Genomic DNA, 16,886 nt, shown 5'->3' on the forward strand with positions numbered 1-16,886 from the left:
AAGATTACCGTGTACACCGTGTACCTACAATCTACATATATAAGATTACCCTGTACCTACAATCTACATATATAAGATTACTGTGTACCTACAATCTACATATATAAGATTACCATGTACCTACAATCTACATATATAAGATTACTGTGTACCTACAATCTACATATATAAAATTACCGTGTACATATAATCTACATATATAACATTACCATGTACCTACAATCTACATATATAAGATTATCCTGTACCTAGAATCTACATATATAAGATTACCGTGTACACCGTGTACCTACAATCTACATATATAAGATTACCCTGTACCTACAATCTACATATATAAGATTACTGTGTACCTACAATCTACATATATAAGATTACCGTGTACCTAGAATCTACATATATAAGATTACCGTGTACCTAGAATCTACATATATAAGATTACCGTGTACCTACAATCTACATATATAAGATTACCTTGTACCTACAATCTACATATATAAGATTACCGTGTACCTACAATCTACATATATAAGATTACCGTGTACCTACAATGTACATATATAAGATTACCGGTCACCTACAATCTACATATATAAGATTACCGTGTACCTACAATCTACATATATAAGATTACCATGTACCTACAATCTACATATATAAGATTACCGTGTACCTACAATCTACATATATAAGATTACCATGTACCTACAATCTACATATATAAGATTACTGTGTACCTACAATCTACATATATAAGATTACCGTGCACCTACAATCTACATATATAAGATTACCGTGCACCTACAATCTACATATATAAGATTACCCTGTACCTAGAATCTACATATATAAGATTACCGTGTAGACCGTGTACCTACAATCTACATATATAAGATTACCGTGTACGTACAATCTACATATATAAGATTACCGTGCACCTACAATCTACATATATAAGGTTACCGTGCACCTACAATCTACATATATAAGATTACCGTGTACCTACAATCTACATATATAAGATTACCGTGTACCTACAATCTACATATATAAGATTACCGTGCACCTACAATCTACATATATAAGATTACCGTGTACCTACAATCTACATATATAAGAATACTGTGTACGTACAATCTACATATATAAGATTACCGTGCACCTACAATCTACATATATAAGATTACCGTGTACGTACAATCTACATATATAAGATTACCGTGCACCTACAATCTACATATATAAGGTTACCGTGCACCTACAATCTACATATATAAGATTACCGTGTACCTACAATCTACATATATAAGAATACTGTGTACGTACAATCTACATATATAAGATTACCGTGTACCTACAATCTACATATATAAGATTACCGTGTACGTACAATCTACATATATAAGATTACCGTGCACCTACAATCTACATATATAAGGTTACCGTGCACCTACAATCTACATATATAAGATTACCGTGTACCTACAATCTACATATATAAGATTACCGTGTACCTACAATCTACATATATAAGATTACCGTGTACCTACAATCTACATATATAAGATTACCATGTACCTACAATCTACATATATAAGATTACCGTGTACCTACAATTTACATATATAAGATTACTGTGTACCTACAATCTACATATATAAGATTACCGTGTACCTACAATCTACATATATAAGATTACCGTGTACCTACAATCTACATATATAAGAATACTGTGTACGTACAATCTACATATATAAGATTACCGTGTACCTACAATCTACATATATAAGATTACCGTGTACCTACAATCTACATATATAAGATTACCGTGTACCTACAATCTACATATATAAGAATACCGTGTACGTACAATCTACATATATAAGATTACCGTGTACCTACAATCTACATATATAAGATTACCGTGTACGTACAATCTACATATATAAGATTACCGTGCACCTACAATCTACATATATAAGGTTACCGTGCACCTACAATCTACATATATAAGATTACCGTGTACCTACAATCTACATATATAAGATTACCGTGTACCTACAATCTACATATATAAGATTACCGTGTACCTACAATCTACATATATAAGATTACCATGTACCTACAATCTACATATATAAGATTACCGTGTACCTACAATTTACATATATAAGATTACTGTGTACCTACAATCTACATATATAAGATTACCGTGTACCTACAATCTACATATATAAGATTACCATGTACCTACAATCTACATATATAAGATTACTGCGTACCTACAATCTACTTATATAAGATTACCGTGTACTTATAATCTACATACATAAGATTACTGCGTACCTACAATCTACTTATATAAGATTACCGTGTACCTACAATCTACATATATAAGATTACTGCGTACCTACAATCTACTTATATAAGATTACCGTGTACCTACAATCTACATATATAAGATTACTGCGTACCTACAATCTACTTATATAAGATTACCGTGTACTTATAATCTACATACATAAGATTACTGCGTACCTACAATCTACTTATATAAGATTACCGTGTACCTACAATCTACATATATAAGATTACCATGTACCTACAATCTACATATATAAGATTACCGTGTACCTACAATCTACATATATAAGATTACTGCGTACCTACAATCTACTTATATAAGATTACCGTGTACTTATAATCTACATACATAAGATTACTGCGTACCTACAATCTACTTATATAAGATTACCGTGTACCTACAATCTACTTATATAAGATTACTGTGTACCTACTATCTACATATATAAGATTACCGTGTACCTACAATCTACATATATAAGATTACTGCGTACCTACAATCTACATATATAAGATTACCGTGTACCTACAATCTACATATATAAGAATACTGTGTACCTATAATCTACATATATAAGATTACTGCGTACCTACAATCTACATATATAAGATTACCGTGTACCTAGAATCTACATATATAAGATTACCGTGTACCTACAATCTACATATATAAGATTACCGTGTACCTACAATCTACATATATAAGATTACCGTGTACCTACAATCTACATATATAAGATTACCGTGTACCTACAATCCACATATATAAGATTACCGTGTACCTACAATCTACATATATAAGATTACCATGTACCTACAATCTACATATATAAGATTACCATGTACCTACAATCCACATATATAAGATTACCGTGTACCTACAATCTACATATATAAGATTACCGTGTACCTATAATCTACATATATAAGATTACTGTGTACCTACAATCCACATATATAAGATTACCGTGTACCTATAATCTACATATATAAGATTACCGTGTACCTACAATCCACATATATAAGATTACCGTGTACCTACAATCTACATATATAAGATTACCATGTACCTACAATCTACATATATAAGATTACCATGTACCTACAATCCACATATATAAGATTACCGTGTACGTACAATCTACATATATAAGATTACCGTGTACCTACAATCTACATATATAAGATTACCATGTACCTACAATCTACATATATAAGATTACCATGTACCTACAATCCACATATATAAGATTACTGTGTACCTACAATCTACATATATAAGATTACCATGTACCTACAATCTACATATATAAGATTACCATGTACCTACAATCTACATATATAAGATTACCATGTACCTACAATCCACATATATAAGATTACCGTGTACCTAGAATCTACATATATAAGATTACCGTGTACCTACAATCTACATATATAAGATTACTTTGTACCTATAATCTACATATATAAGATTACCGTGTACCTACAATCTACATATATAAGATTACTGTGTACTTATAATCTACATATATAAGATTACTGTGTACCTACAATTTACATATATAAGATTACCGTGTACCTACAATCTACATATATAAGATTACTGTGTACCTACAATCTACATATATAAGATTACCGTGTACCTACAATCTACATATATAAGATTACCGTGTACCTACAATCTACATATATAAGAATACCGTGTACCTACAATCTACATATATAAGATTACCGTGTACCTACAATCTACATATATAAGATTACCGTGCACCTACAATCTACATATATAAAATTACCGTGTACCTATAATCTACATATATAAGATTACCGTGTACCTACAATCTACATATATAAGATTACCGTGTACCTACAATCTACATATATAAGATTACCGTGTACCTACAATCTACATATATAAGATTACCATGTACCTACAATCTACATATATAAGATTACCGTGTACCTACAATCTACATATATAAGATTACCGTGTACCTACAATCTACATATATAAGATTACCGTGTACCTACAATCTACATATATAAGATTACCGTGTACCTACAATCTACATATATAAGATTACCGTGTACCTACAATCTAGATATATAAGATTACCGTGTACCTACAATCTACATATGTAAAATTACCGTGTACCTACAATCTACATATATAAGATTACCATGTACCTACAATCTACATATATAAGATTACCGTGTACCTACAATCTACATATATAAGATTACCGTGTACCTACAATCTACATATATAAGATTACCGTGTACCTACAATCTACATATATAAGATTACCGTGTACCTACAATCTACATATATAAGATTACTGTGTACCTACAATCTACATATATAAGATTACCGTGTACCTACAATCTACATATATAAGATTACCGTGTACCTACAATCTACATATATAAGAATACCGTGTACCTACAATCTACATATATAAGATTACCGTGTACCTACAATCTACATATATAAGATTACCGTGCACCTACAATCTACATATATAAGATTACCGTGTACCTACAATCTACATATATAAGATTACCGTGTACCTACAATCTACATATATAAGATTACCGTGTACCTACAATCTACATATATAAGATTACCGTGTACCTACAATCTACATATATAAGATTACCATGTACCTACAATCTACATATATAAGATTACCGTGTACCTACAATCTACATATATAAGATTACCGTGTACCTACAATCTACATATATAAGATTACCGTGTACCTACAATCTACATATATAAGATTACCGTGTACCTACAATCTACATATATAAGATTACCGTGTACCTACAATCTACATATATAAGATTACCGTGTACCTACAATCTACATATGTAAAATTACCGTGTACCTACAATCTACATATATAAGATTACCATGTACCTACAATCTACATATATAAGATTACCGTGTACCTACAATCTACATATATAAGATTACCGTGTACCTACAATCTACATATATAAGATTACCGTGTACCTACAATCTACATATATAAGATTACCGTGTACCTACAATCTACATATATAAGATTACCGTGTACCTACAATCTACATATATAAGATTACCGTGTACCTATAATCTACATATATAAGATTACCGTGTACCTACAATCTACATATATAAGATTACCGTGTACCTACAATCTACATATATAAGATTACCGTGTACCTACAATCTACATATATAAGATTACCATGTACCTACAATCTACATATATAAGATTACCGTGTACCTACAATCTACATATATAAGATTACTGTGTACCTACAATCTACATATATAAGATTACCGTGTACCTACAATCTACATATATAAGATTACCGTGTACCTACAATCTACATATATAAGATTACCGTGTACCTACAATTTACATATATAAGATTACTGTGTACTTCCAATCTATATATATAAGATTAGCGTATACCTATAATCCACATGTAAAAGATTACCGTGTACCTACAATCTACATATATAAATGATGGTCGCCCCTGGACGGATAATGATCGCGACTTACCCTATGTCCCTCGGCAGGCTCTGCTGTACAGTGGTGTCTGTCTGCAGAGGGTGAGATCAGACTGCTGGTGACTTGATGACTACTGGCGCCTACATCTCTGCTCCTCACTCCCTCCCTGCCCTGTGTTTCTCTCTGTAAAGTAGGTCACTGTGTCGGTGAGGTCATTGGGAAGGAGGGGACCTGGCGAAGCTCCAGCACACGAACTGCTGTCACCACAATGAACTCTCTATAACTTTGTTTAGTATTGAAAACAGTATACTTTATTTGTAGGGTTTATAGGTTACCTGTTTTAATATATGCTGTATGGTATGTTTAGCTGTAGAGGAGAGCCACATGTATAAATACTATATATTTTTTTCCAAAATCAAAGTTTTAGGGATTTCTATCAAAACCAATAAAATGAAGCACACAAGGCAGGGGTGTACTTTGTCGCCTTTGTTATTTAAAGGACAATACATTTATGGTGTATCCAAAGGAGATGGGAATACCTCGAAAGAATATGCAATAAATATGCAGCAGAAATGGGTCCACCAGTGGGACATGCACCTATCCTAAGAATGGGGTCCTGTTGTTGGCAGAGAGGTGGTCAGAATTCTCAGACAAATAAATGGGAATTCTGACCACTTCTCCACTGGCAGCAGCGCCCATCAGTGCCCCGTTCTCGACATACATGGAGATCACATTGGTGGGACCAGCATCTACTATACATCCGTGACATATGCAATAAATGTGAGATGGGAATGTCACTTTGATTTCACTATTCAGCCACTTGTTAAATATTTATTTAGGACATCTTGATTATCAGGCAGGCTCGGACTGCTAATCTGCCTTATTGGGCAGATGCCCGGTGGGCTGGTCTGTTAGGTCATAAAATGGGCTGCCTGGCTACTGTTGTCAGTGTACCATTGTGTATCAGTGAGTCATGCATTCTGTGTGGAGTCTGAGGTTATCTACTTATCTTTATGGTAGGTAAATAAACAATTGACTGGACAACTCAGAGTTCTAAAGCCCCTGTCTCACATAGCGAGATCGCTAGCGAAATCGCTGCTGTGTCACGGTTTTGGTGACGCAACAGCGACCTCACCAGCGATGTCACTATGTGTGACACTTTGCAGTGATCAGGCCCCTGCTGTGAGGTCGCTGATCGCTGCAGAATGTCCTGGACCTATTTTTGGTCGTTGCCCTCCCGCTGGTCAGCACACATCGCTGTGTGTGACCAGCAGAAGCAGCGATCAGGCTGGTAACCATGGTAAACATCGGGTTACTAGGGGCACACACGCACCTAGTAACCCACTGTTTATCATGGTTACGAGCCTGCTAAAGTGAGCGGTAACCTCCCGCTCACCGTAGCAGGCTCGTAACCATGATAAACAGCGGGTTGCTAGGTGCGCGTGTGCCCCTAGTAACCCAATGTTTACCATGGTTACCAGCCTGCTCCTGCTTCAGCAGGCTGGTAACCAGGAGCAGGACATCGTGGAAAGATTGTTTCCACGATGTCGCTGCTCCCCTGATCGTTGGTGAGCCTGCCTGTTTGACAGCTCACCAGCGACCACATAGCGATGCAGCAACGATCCCTGACAGGTTGTATCATTGTCGGGATCGCTGCAGCGTTGCTAAGTGTGACGGGGCCTTAAGAGTTTAGGATGGGCAATCCAGACACAGATTTGACTTTGAAAAACTGGTCTTGTATATTGTGCACTAATTAATAGCTTCTAATGCCTCTAACTGAAGAGTTTGCTCTGAAGAGTTTGTCATTGTCAGAACAATCATTCACACAGGTACCATTCCTTCAGTATTCACTGGGAAAATACTAATGTGGTTACAAAATGACAGTGTTCATGAAGCAAAGCTGGGCCATGTTAAGGTGGCAAGGGTTCCAAAAGTGACAAGGTGTCAGGTTGACACTGTGTAAATCTAAGTATCTGTATATACACACACTGCACAGTACCACTTCTCCTGTCCTTTATATATACAGTACAGACCAAAAGTTTGGACACACCTTTTCATTTAAAGATTTTTCTGTATTTTCATGACTATGAAAATTGTACACTCACACTGAAGGCATCAAAACTATGAATTAACACATATGGAATTAGATACTTAACAAAAAAGTGTGAAACAACTGAAAATATGTCTTATATTCTAGGTTCTTCAAAGTAGCCACCTTTTGCTTTGATGACTGCTTTGCACACTCTTGGCATTCTCTTGATGAGCTTCAAGAGGTAGTCACCGGAAATGATTTTCACTTCACAGGTGTGCCCTGTCAAGTTTAATAAGTGGGATTTCTTGCCTTATAAATGGGGTTGGGACCATCAGTTGTGTTGTGCAGAAGTCTGGTGGATACACAGCTGATAGTCCTACTGAATAGACAGTCAGAATTTGTATTATGGCAAGGAAAAAGCAGCTAAGTAAAGAAAAACGAGTGGCCTTCATTACTTTAAGAAATGAAGGTCAGTCAGTGCGAAAAATTGGGAAAACTTTGAAAGTGTCCCCAAGTGCAGTTGCAAAAACCATCAAGCGCTACAAAGAAACTGGCTCACATGAGGACTGCCCCAGGAAAGGAAGACCAAGAGTCACCTCTGCTTCTGAGGATAAGTTTATCCGAGTCACCAGCCTCAGAAATCGCAGGTTGACAGCAGCTCAGATTAGAGACCAGGTCAATGCCACACAGAGTTCTATCAGCAGACACATCTCTTCAACAACTGTTAAGAGGAGACTTTGTGCAGCAGGCCTTCATGGTAAAATAGCTGCTAGGAAAGCACTGCTAAGGACAGGCAACAAGCAGAAGAGACTTGTTTGGGCTAAAGAACACAAGGAATGGACATTAGACCAGTGGAAATCTGTGCTTTGGTCTTATGAGTCCAAATTTGAGATCTTTGGTTCCAACCACCGTGTCTTTGTGCGACGCAGAAAAGGTGAAAAGATGGACTCTACATGCCTGGTTCCCACCGTGAAGCATGGAGGAGGAGGTGTGATGGTGTGGGGGTGCTTTGCTGGTGACACTGTTGGGGATTTATTCAAAATTGAAGGCATACTGAACCAGCATGGCTACCACAGCATCTTACAGCGGCATGCTATTCCATCCGGTTTGCGCTTAGTTGGAACATAATTTATTTTTCAACAGGACAATGCCCCCAAACACACCTCCAGGCTGTGTAAGGGCTATTTGACCAAGAGGGAGAGTGATGGGGCGCTACGCCAGATGACCTGGCCTCCACAGTCACCAGACCTGAACCCAATCGAGATGGTTTGGGGTGAGCTGGACCACAGAGTGAAGGCAAAAGGGCCAACAAGTGCTAAGCATCTCTGGGAACTCCTTCAAGATTGTTGGAAGACCATTTCCGGTGACTACCTCTTGAAGCTCATCAAGAGAATGCCAAGAGTGTGCAAAGCAGTCATCAAAGCAAAAGGTGGCTACTTTGAAGAACCTAGAATATAAGACATATTTACAGTTGTTTCACACTTTTTTGTTAAGTATATAATTCCACATGTGTTAATTCATAGTTTTGATGCCTTCAGTGTGAATGTACAATTTTCATAGTCATGAAAATTCTTTAAATGAGAAGGTGTGTCCAAACTTTTGGTCTGTACTGTACACTGCACAGTACCACTTCTCCTGTCCTGTGTATATACACTGCACAGTACCACTTCTCCTGTCCTGTATATATATACTGCACAGTTCCACTCTTCCTGTCCTGTATATATACACTGGCAGTACCACTCCTCCTGTCTATATACAGGTGCATCTCACGAAATTAGAATATCATCAAAAAGTTAATTTATTTCAGTTCTTCAATACAAAAAGTGAAGCTCATCAATAATATAATCGGCCAAGCGTCCCTCTGTCTGAAGCCTTTATAGTCCACGCATGCGTGACGCGCAGTCTGGCTCCAGACATAAGAACGCATGGAGCCGTTACAGGTAAGAGGAGTGTATGGCGCCGGAGATCGCGCTATGCGTAGACACTGAACGCATACCGCGATCTCCGGCGCCATACTTACATACTTACTTGACCGGGAGGAGCGTTGCAGTGGCGTCTCTCTTCTGGCCGGAGACCGGGGGCAGAGTGAAGGTGTCGGAATCGGTGTATGCCCATAGCGCTATCCGGCACCATTTTACTGAAGACACATTTGCAGTGTGTCTTCAGCAAAATGGTGCCGGACAGTGCGGTGCACCGCACTCCTCCCCTGGCCTCTAGCAGAACAGGACACAGCAGCGCTGGAGCACAGGGAAGAAAGGTGAGCATATTTTTTTGCATGTGTGCAGAGGAGTACTATGCATACCAGGATTGGGGGGTGAGGGGGCCACACATACCAGGATTGGGGATGAGGGGTACCATGCATGCCAGGATTGGGGGGTGAGGGGGGCCACATATACCAGGATTGGGGGATGAGGGGGCCACACATACCAGGATTGGGGGATGAGGGGTACCATACATACCAGGATTGAGGGATGAGGGGGCCACACATACCAGGATTTGGGAGATGAGGGGACTATGCATACCAGGATTGGGGGATAAGGGGACCATGCATACCAGGATTGGGGGTGAGGGGACCATACATACCAGGATTGGGGGATGAGGGGTACCATGCATACCAGGCTTGGGGGATGAGGGGTACCATACATACCAGGATTGGGGGTGAGGGGACCATGCATACCAGGATTGTGGGAGGAGGGGGCCACACATACCAGGATTGGGGATGAGGGATACCACGCATACCAGGATTTAGGGGTGAGGGGTGCCATGCATACCGGGATTGGGGGATGAGGTGACCATGCATACCAGGATTGGGGGTGAGGGGATCATGCATACCTAGATTGGAGGTGAGGGGACCACACATACCAGGATTGGGGGATGAGGGGTACCACACATACCAGGATTGGGGTATGAGGGGTACCACACATACCAGGATTGGGGGATGAGGGGTACCATGCATTCCAGGATTGGGGAATGAGGGGTACCATGCATACCAGGATTGGGGGAATAGGGGTACCATGCATACCAGGATTGGGGGATGAGGAGTGCCATGCATACCAGGATAGTGATGAGGGGGCCATACATACCAGGATTGGGGATGAGAAAGCATGCATACCAGGATGAGGGGTTGGCTACCATACATACCAGGACTGGGATGAGGGGTGCCATGTATACCAGATTTGAAATGAGGGATGCCATGCATACCAGGATTGGAGATGGGGGCTGCCATGCATACCAAGATTGGGGATGGTGGGGTGCCATGCATACCAGGATTGGGGATGGTGGGGTGCCATGCATACCAGGATTGGGGATGAGGGGTGCCATGCATACCAGGATTGGGGATGAGGGAGGCCATGCATACCAGGATTGGGGGAAGAGGGGTGCCATGCATACCGGGATTGAGGGGTGAGTGGTACCATGCATACCAGGATTGGGGGATGAGGGGTACCATGCATACCAGGATAGGGATCTGGGGGGCCATACATACCAGAATTCGGATGAGGGGCCATTCATACCAGGATAGGGATGAGGGGTACCATGCATACCAGGATGAGGGGCGCCATGCATACCAGGATGAGGGGCGCCATGCATGCCAGAATTGGGGATGAAGGGTGCCATGTATGCCAGGATTGGGGATGAGGGGTGCCATGCATACAGGATTGGGGTGAGGGGTGCCATGCGTACCAGGATTGAGGGTTCCTTAGGGCTCTTTCACACGTCAGTATCTCCAGCAGGAGTGGTGACAGTTTCCACACATGCAGACCCATTCATGGAGGTCTGTGTACACCTTAGTGTGGTTTTGCAGACTGTGTGTCCATGTGCTCCACATGGAGACAAGTCAGGGTCCACAAAATGTACCAAATGGATGACATCCTTGTGTCATCCATGTGACACGTACTGACGCCTGGGAATGTCGCTGTGATCAGCACCAGCAGTGACCATGATGAGGGTAGTAGTAGTGTACTCTCAGTGTCCCCACCTGTAAAATTAAGAATAAAATAATAAAATCCTTATACTCACCTCTCCTAGGTGTCCCCCGCTGTCATCCATGTGACCGCTGCTGCAGAGAAGCCAGGGAGAATGAGTGGCTCCAGAGTTGCAGCTCAGGAGCCGTGTCCTGTCACTCACTGAGTGCGGTGTCTTGTCACTCACTGCATCCAAGTAGTGCTGTTGCTTCAAAAGCATAAAGCAACTATTAGAAATAAGACAAGCATAGGAGACAGGAAATGTTGTACTTCAGAAGCATCCAGCAACTAGAGGGGTTAACACAGTCACAGGAGACAGGGAGTGTTTTAGCAGAGCCCCAGGGGGATTGTGGGAAACTTATATTGTAGTCTGGCTGAAGCTGAAGAGAGAGGTGGTGTGTTATCTGTATCTGTCAGAAGGCATCCGAACAGGATTCAGATCAGGAGAGAAACTAAGCACAGGTCAGATAAACTCCCTGAACTAACAATGCAGAGTATTATCGAGCAGAAAGATAAGGACTGGAAGGAATTGTGTCACAGGGATCATCTCCCTCATCAAACCCTCCCCCCCTCAATCTCCATGCAGGATAAAGAATGCTGTGTACTATTGTGTCCTTGTGAAGGAAAAGCCTGTGGTTGTGTATGCATAGAAGTGTGCTGCTAAGAGATCTAATCTATGCTGAATTATGCTATTGAAGAGACTGTAATACTGTGCCTTGTAAAGAAACTATTGTATTGTTACTGGAGCTGGTTGCTCAATAAACTCAGACTGTACTGTAATGAAGATTGTTGCTGTAATATCCCTGAATTGCACTGGCCGTGCTTCGGATTAAATTCCACTGTTGAAAGATGTGTCTGGTCAGCAATTGAATCTACCGTGTGCCTGAGAGAAGTTGCAGCCTATGGTAGCCCTGAGTAATGGTTCCCCCAGGATTCCAAAGAATTCATGAAACCTGTCCCTATCTGAACCTAGCAGCATGTGTGTAACATTGGTGGCCCGTACGGGGAATCCTGAGTGGGAATTAGTGTGTAGAGGGAGAAGAGGATAAGTGTCTGGAAAAACACAGCAGCACAGCACCTCAATTCAACTCTGCTACACCAGTTAAAGGGGACCAGCCATAAAAGAAAATTCACTAGCCGGAAAATTCACTAGGTAGAGCCGGAAAGAAAAGTCCAGAAAAGACTGTTTGTGCCAAAAGACTCCTCAGAATTTCGGGAAGGTATGGTTCAAGGTGAGACTGTGCTTATGATTCCTATTGGTGGGTTTTCTCGAGTGACAGTACCGGTGATGAATACTACAAAACACAAAATTAGACTGGATACAAAGACTATGTTAGGTCACACTGAAACCGTTAAAACGGTATAATAATAATAATGATAATAATCTTTATTTATATAGTGTCAACATATTCCGCAGTGCTTTACAATTCAGAGATTCATATACAACAGTCATAAGTAACATAGCTAAAGATAATACAATAATTAAAGCAAAAATAATGATGACCTTGCACGTAAGAGCTTACAATCTACAATGATGGGGTTGACACAAAGTACAGTATAATGGCACCACATAGCGCTACTTTAATAATATATCCAGCCAGTGTGAGACCCCCCCAGGAGTCTACCGTGAATTCAGCCTCCCCACCAAAGAACAAGAGTTGCCCAGGGGAAGAAATTGCACAACCCACCTCAGGGTCCTGGGATCCACCAGTATCCCTGGAACACTTGTGTGCTGAAGATATAGAGATAGCAAAACAGATGCTGAGAGAAGAGTGTCATGCATTCTCTAAAGATGACTCTGATATAGGCTGTATCCAATCGTTGAAACTGAAAATCAATTTGAAAGACACGACCCCAGTAACCAGAGGTTACATGTCTGTGCCGAAACCATTACAGTGTGAAGTGAAAGAGTATTTACAAGAACTAACCAACAGAGGTTGGGTCCAAAAGTCGAAGTCGTCTTATTCCTCTCCTATTGTCTGTGTTAGGAAGAAGAAAGATACGTTGAGACTCTGTTGTGATTACCGGGAACTAAACCGAAAGTCAGTACCTGATCGACACCCGACACCAAAGATACAAGATATGCTGGATAGACTATCAGGAAGTACCTGGTTCTCTGTCCTCGATCAGGGTAAAGCATACCATCAAGGGTTTGTTGAAGAGTCCAGTAGACCCTTGACAGCATTTATCACACTGTGGGGGTTATATCAGTGGATCCGCATACCATTTGGGCTCAGTTCAGCTCCAGCAGAATTTCAGAGGAGCATGGAGCTGTACATGGATGACAATGTGGTACACAGCAAAACCTTCTAGGAGCATGTTGAACACGTAAGGACCATATTACAGAGGTATCAACAACACAGAGTTAAGTTGACTCCAAAGAAGTGTGAACTGTTCAAAAGGCAAGTCTGATTTCTAGGGAAAATTGTGTCCAGAGAAGGATATACCATGGACCCAGTAGAAATCGCTCCGGTACTGGCCTTAAAAGACAAGCTGTTAGAACCCTCCTGTTAGTTTTTTCACATGACTTTTGCCTATATAATCCAGCTCCGCCCTCCTGGCCTTGCTGGACTTCAGTGTAACATTTATTCTTAAGCTAGCCAAGTGCCTTGTACCTTACTCTGTAGTTTGCTTGGTCTTTTGACCACTAGTACTTCTGTTTGTTTGTTTGTCTTTGCTCTGCTACAATTTCTGCTAGGAGGTGTCCAACTATATCCCAGTCCTTAGTTCTTGTATGGACCCCTTCCTTATATCTATAGGTCTCCGTTCAGACTAGCCGAGGACTTAGGCGGGTCTGTTCACAAGGAACAGGTCCCCCGCTGCATCGTAGGGAATCAGCTTAGTCCTATTGTAGGGACAGTTTTCCTTTCTTTCCTTAGTGTTTGTAGCAGTTCATAACAGTAAGTCCAGCCCAAAAATAAAACACTCTAAGGAAAAAGAAAAAAATCCAGATTTCAGCATGGTGTCGGTTCAGGAGTTGGCTCAACGCCTGCAGGGACTGTCTTTGGAGGTGGCCGAGCTCCAGCAACACATGAGTAGCTGTCCTGGAGCGCATTTTGTCGAACCGAAGGTAGGACTTCCAGATTTTTTTTATGGTAAACGGCAAGATTTTTTTTCCTTTAAAAACGCTTGTTTATTATATTTTTGTTTAAGACCCAGATCCTCGGGGAATGAATCACAGCGCATTGGGTTTATAATGTCACTTTTGCGCAAAGAACCACAGGGATGGGCCTTTTCTCTACAACCTAATGATCTGTGTTTTAGATCTGTGGAAGATTTTTTTTCTGCTATGGGGTTGTTGTATGATGATCCTGATCGAGTCTCATCTGCTGAAACTGAATTAAGACGTTTGAAGCAGGGATCAGGTGATGTGGAAAATTATTGTACATACTTCAGAAGATGGTCGGCTGAAGTGGAATGGAATGACTCAGCATTAAAATGTTTGTTTCTTGATGGTCTAGGTGAAAGGGTTAAGGATCTGCTGATTGCCTTCCCAAAACCTGGAACCTTGCAGAAGGCAATGCAATTAGCCATACGTGTGGACAGGAGACTGCATGCTAGGAGTAATGAAGAGAAATCTACTGCTATGGCAGCTCCTAGTTTTCAGAGGGTCTGTTCAGAGGTTGGAGAACCGATGGAGATTGGGGCGATGTCACCCCACTCTCAGGAAAAAGACCGCAGGTTTGCTAAAGGATTGTGTTTTTATTGCGGTAAATCTGACCACTTTATTAAGAACTGTGTGCTTCGTTTAAACAAAGAAAAAAAAAAAAAAAGGTCAGTTACGCCCGTATAGCTTGTTTAAACTCAAAAGGAGTATTTCTTTCTGGAAGCACCTCACTCCAGGAGGAGTTCATTGAATTTCGAGTATTTGTGGATTGTGGTTCTACACTCAATGTGATTGATGAGGATTTTTTGGAAAAATTTAAATTACAATCCAAACTTTTGTCATATCCTATTTCTGTGGTTGCTGTTGATGGCTCTCCCTTGAAAGGTATTACTCACAAGGTTTTTGAATTTCCCCTCACCATTAATGGTATCCACCAAGAGAATTTGGATTTGGCGGTATTTGGCCTGCTCCAGTGGTTTTGGGGTTACCTTGATTAAAATTGCGCAATCCTGTACTGGACTGGTCTACCAATGAAATTAAGTCTTGGAGTCCTAAGTGTTATGATAGATGTTGTAACGGTCGCATTGCTGCTGTGGAAAGAGGGGAATTACCTGTACCTATTCAGGATTTTTGGAAGTTTTTTTCTGAGGAGGAGTCGCAAGTTTTGCCTCCTCATAGGGACTATGATTGTACTATTGAGTTTGTCCCTGGAGCAACTCTTCCCAAGAGTCGCTTATTTAATCTTACTATCCCTGAGAGAAAGGCCTTGGAGGAATACATACAGACAAGCTTGGCCGCCGGTCACATTAGACCTTCTAAGTCACCTGTGGCTGTTGGATTTTTTTTTGTAAAAAAAAAAGGACGGCGGTTTATGTCCATGTCTGGACTTTTGCGAAATTAATAAAATTACAGTACGCAATTCCTACCCACTGTCATTAATTCCTGACTTGTTCAACCAGTTAGTGGGGGCCAAGTGGTTCTCTAAAATTGATCTCCAGGGGGCATACAATTTGTTACGTATGAAGGAAGGTGTTGAGTGGAAAACTGCTTTTAACACTCCAGTGGGTCATTTTGAGAATCTGGTTATGCCCTTTGGTCTTACCAACGCACCAGCGTTTTTTCAGAACCTTATTAATGACATCCTAAGACCGTTTATCGGTAAGAATGTGGTGGTGTATTTGGATGACATTTTGATTTATTCACTGGATCTGGAGTCTCATTGGCAGAGTGTACGTGAGGTATTGCAGCTGTTAAGCGACAATTCACTTTTTGCTAAGCTGGAGAAATGTGAGTTCGCTGTGCAGAGAATTAGTTTTTTGGGCTACATTATCTCCAGCGAGGGCTTTGAGATGGACCCGGTGAAGGCTCAGGCGGTGCAGGAATGGCCGAGGCCTATTGGTTTGAAACCAATA

The 16,886-nt window shown here is 40.6% G+C and overlaps 1 protein-coding gene across 3 annotated transcripts in view; it reads right to left on the minus strand.

The window, feature by feature from the left end:
* LOC141164124 (F-box/LRR-repeat protein 21-like) overlaps positions 1–6,069 on the minus strand; it is a 102,789-nt gene extending 96,720 nt beyond the window's left edge. For all 3 annotated transcript variants that reach the window (XM_073649274.1, XM_073649273.1, XM_073649275.1), the window contains exon 1: positions 5,925–6,069. The gene's annotated coding sequence lies outside the window, so the exon portion shown is untranslated. The remainder of the gene's footprint in view (positions 1–5,924) is intronic.
* Positions 6,070–16,886: the final 10,817 nt, after the last annotated feature.

The sequence above is a fragment of the Phyllobates terribilis genome, unplaced genomic scaffold, assembly GCF_046119375.1.
Source record: "Phyllobates terribilis strain yellow unplaced genomic scaffold, ASM4611937v1 Scaffold_10__3_contigs__length_209671492, whole genome shotgun sequence".
In the NCBI taxonomy this organism is placed as follows: Eukaryota; Metazoa; Chordata; class Amphibia; order Anura; family Dendrobatidae; genus Phyllobates; species Phyllobates terribilis.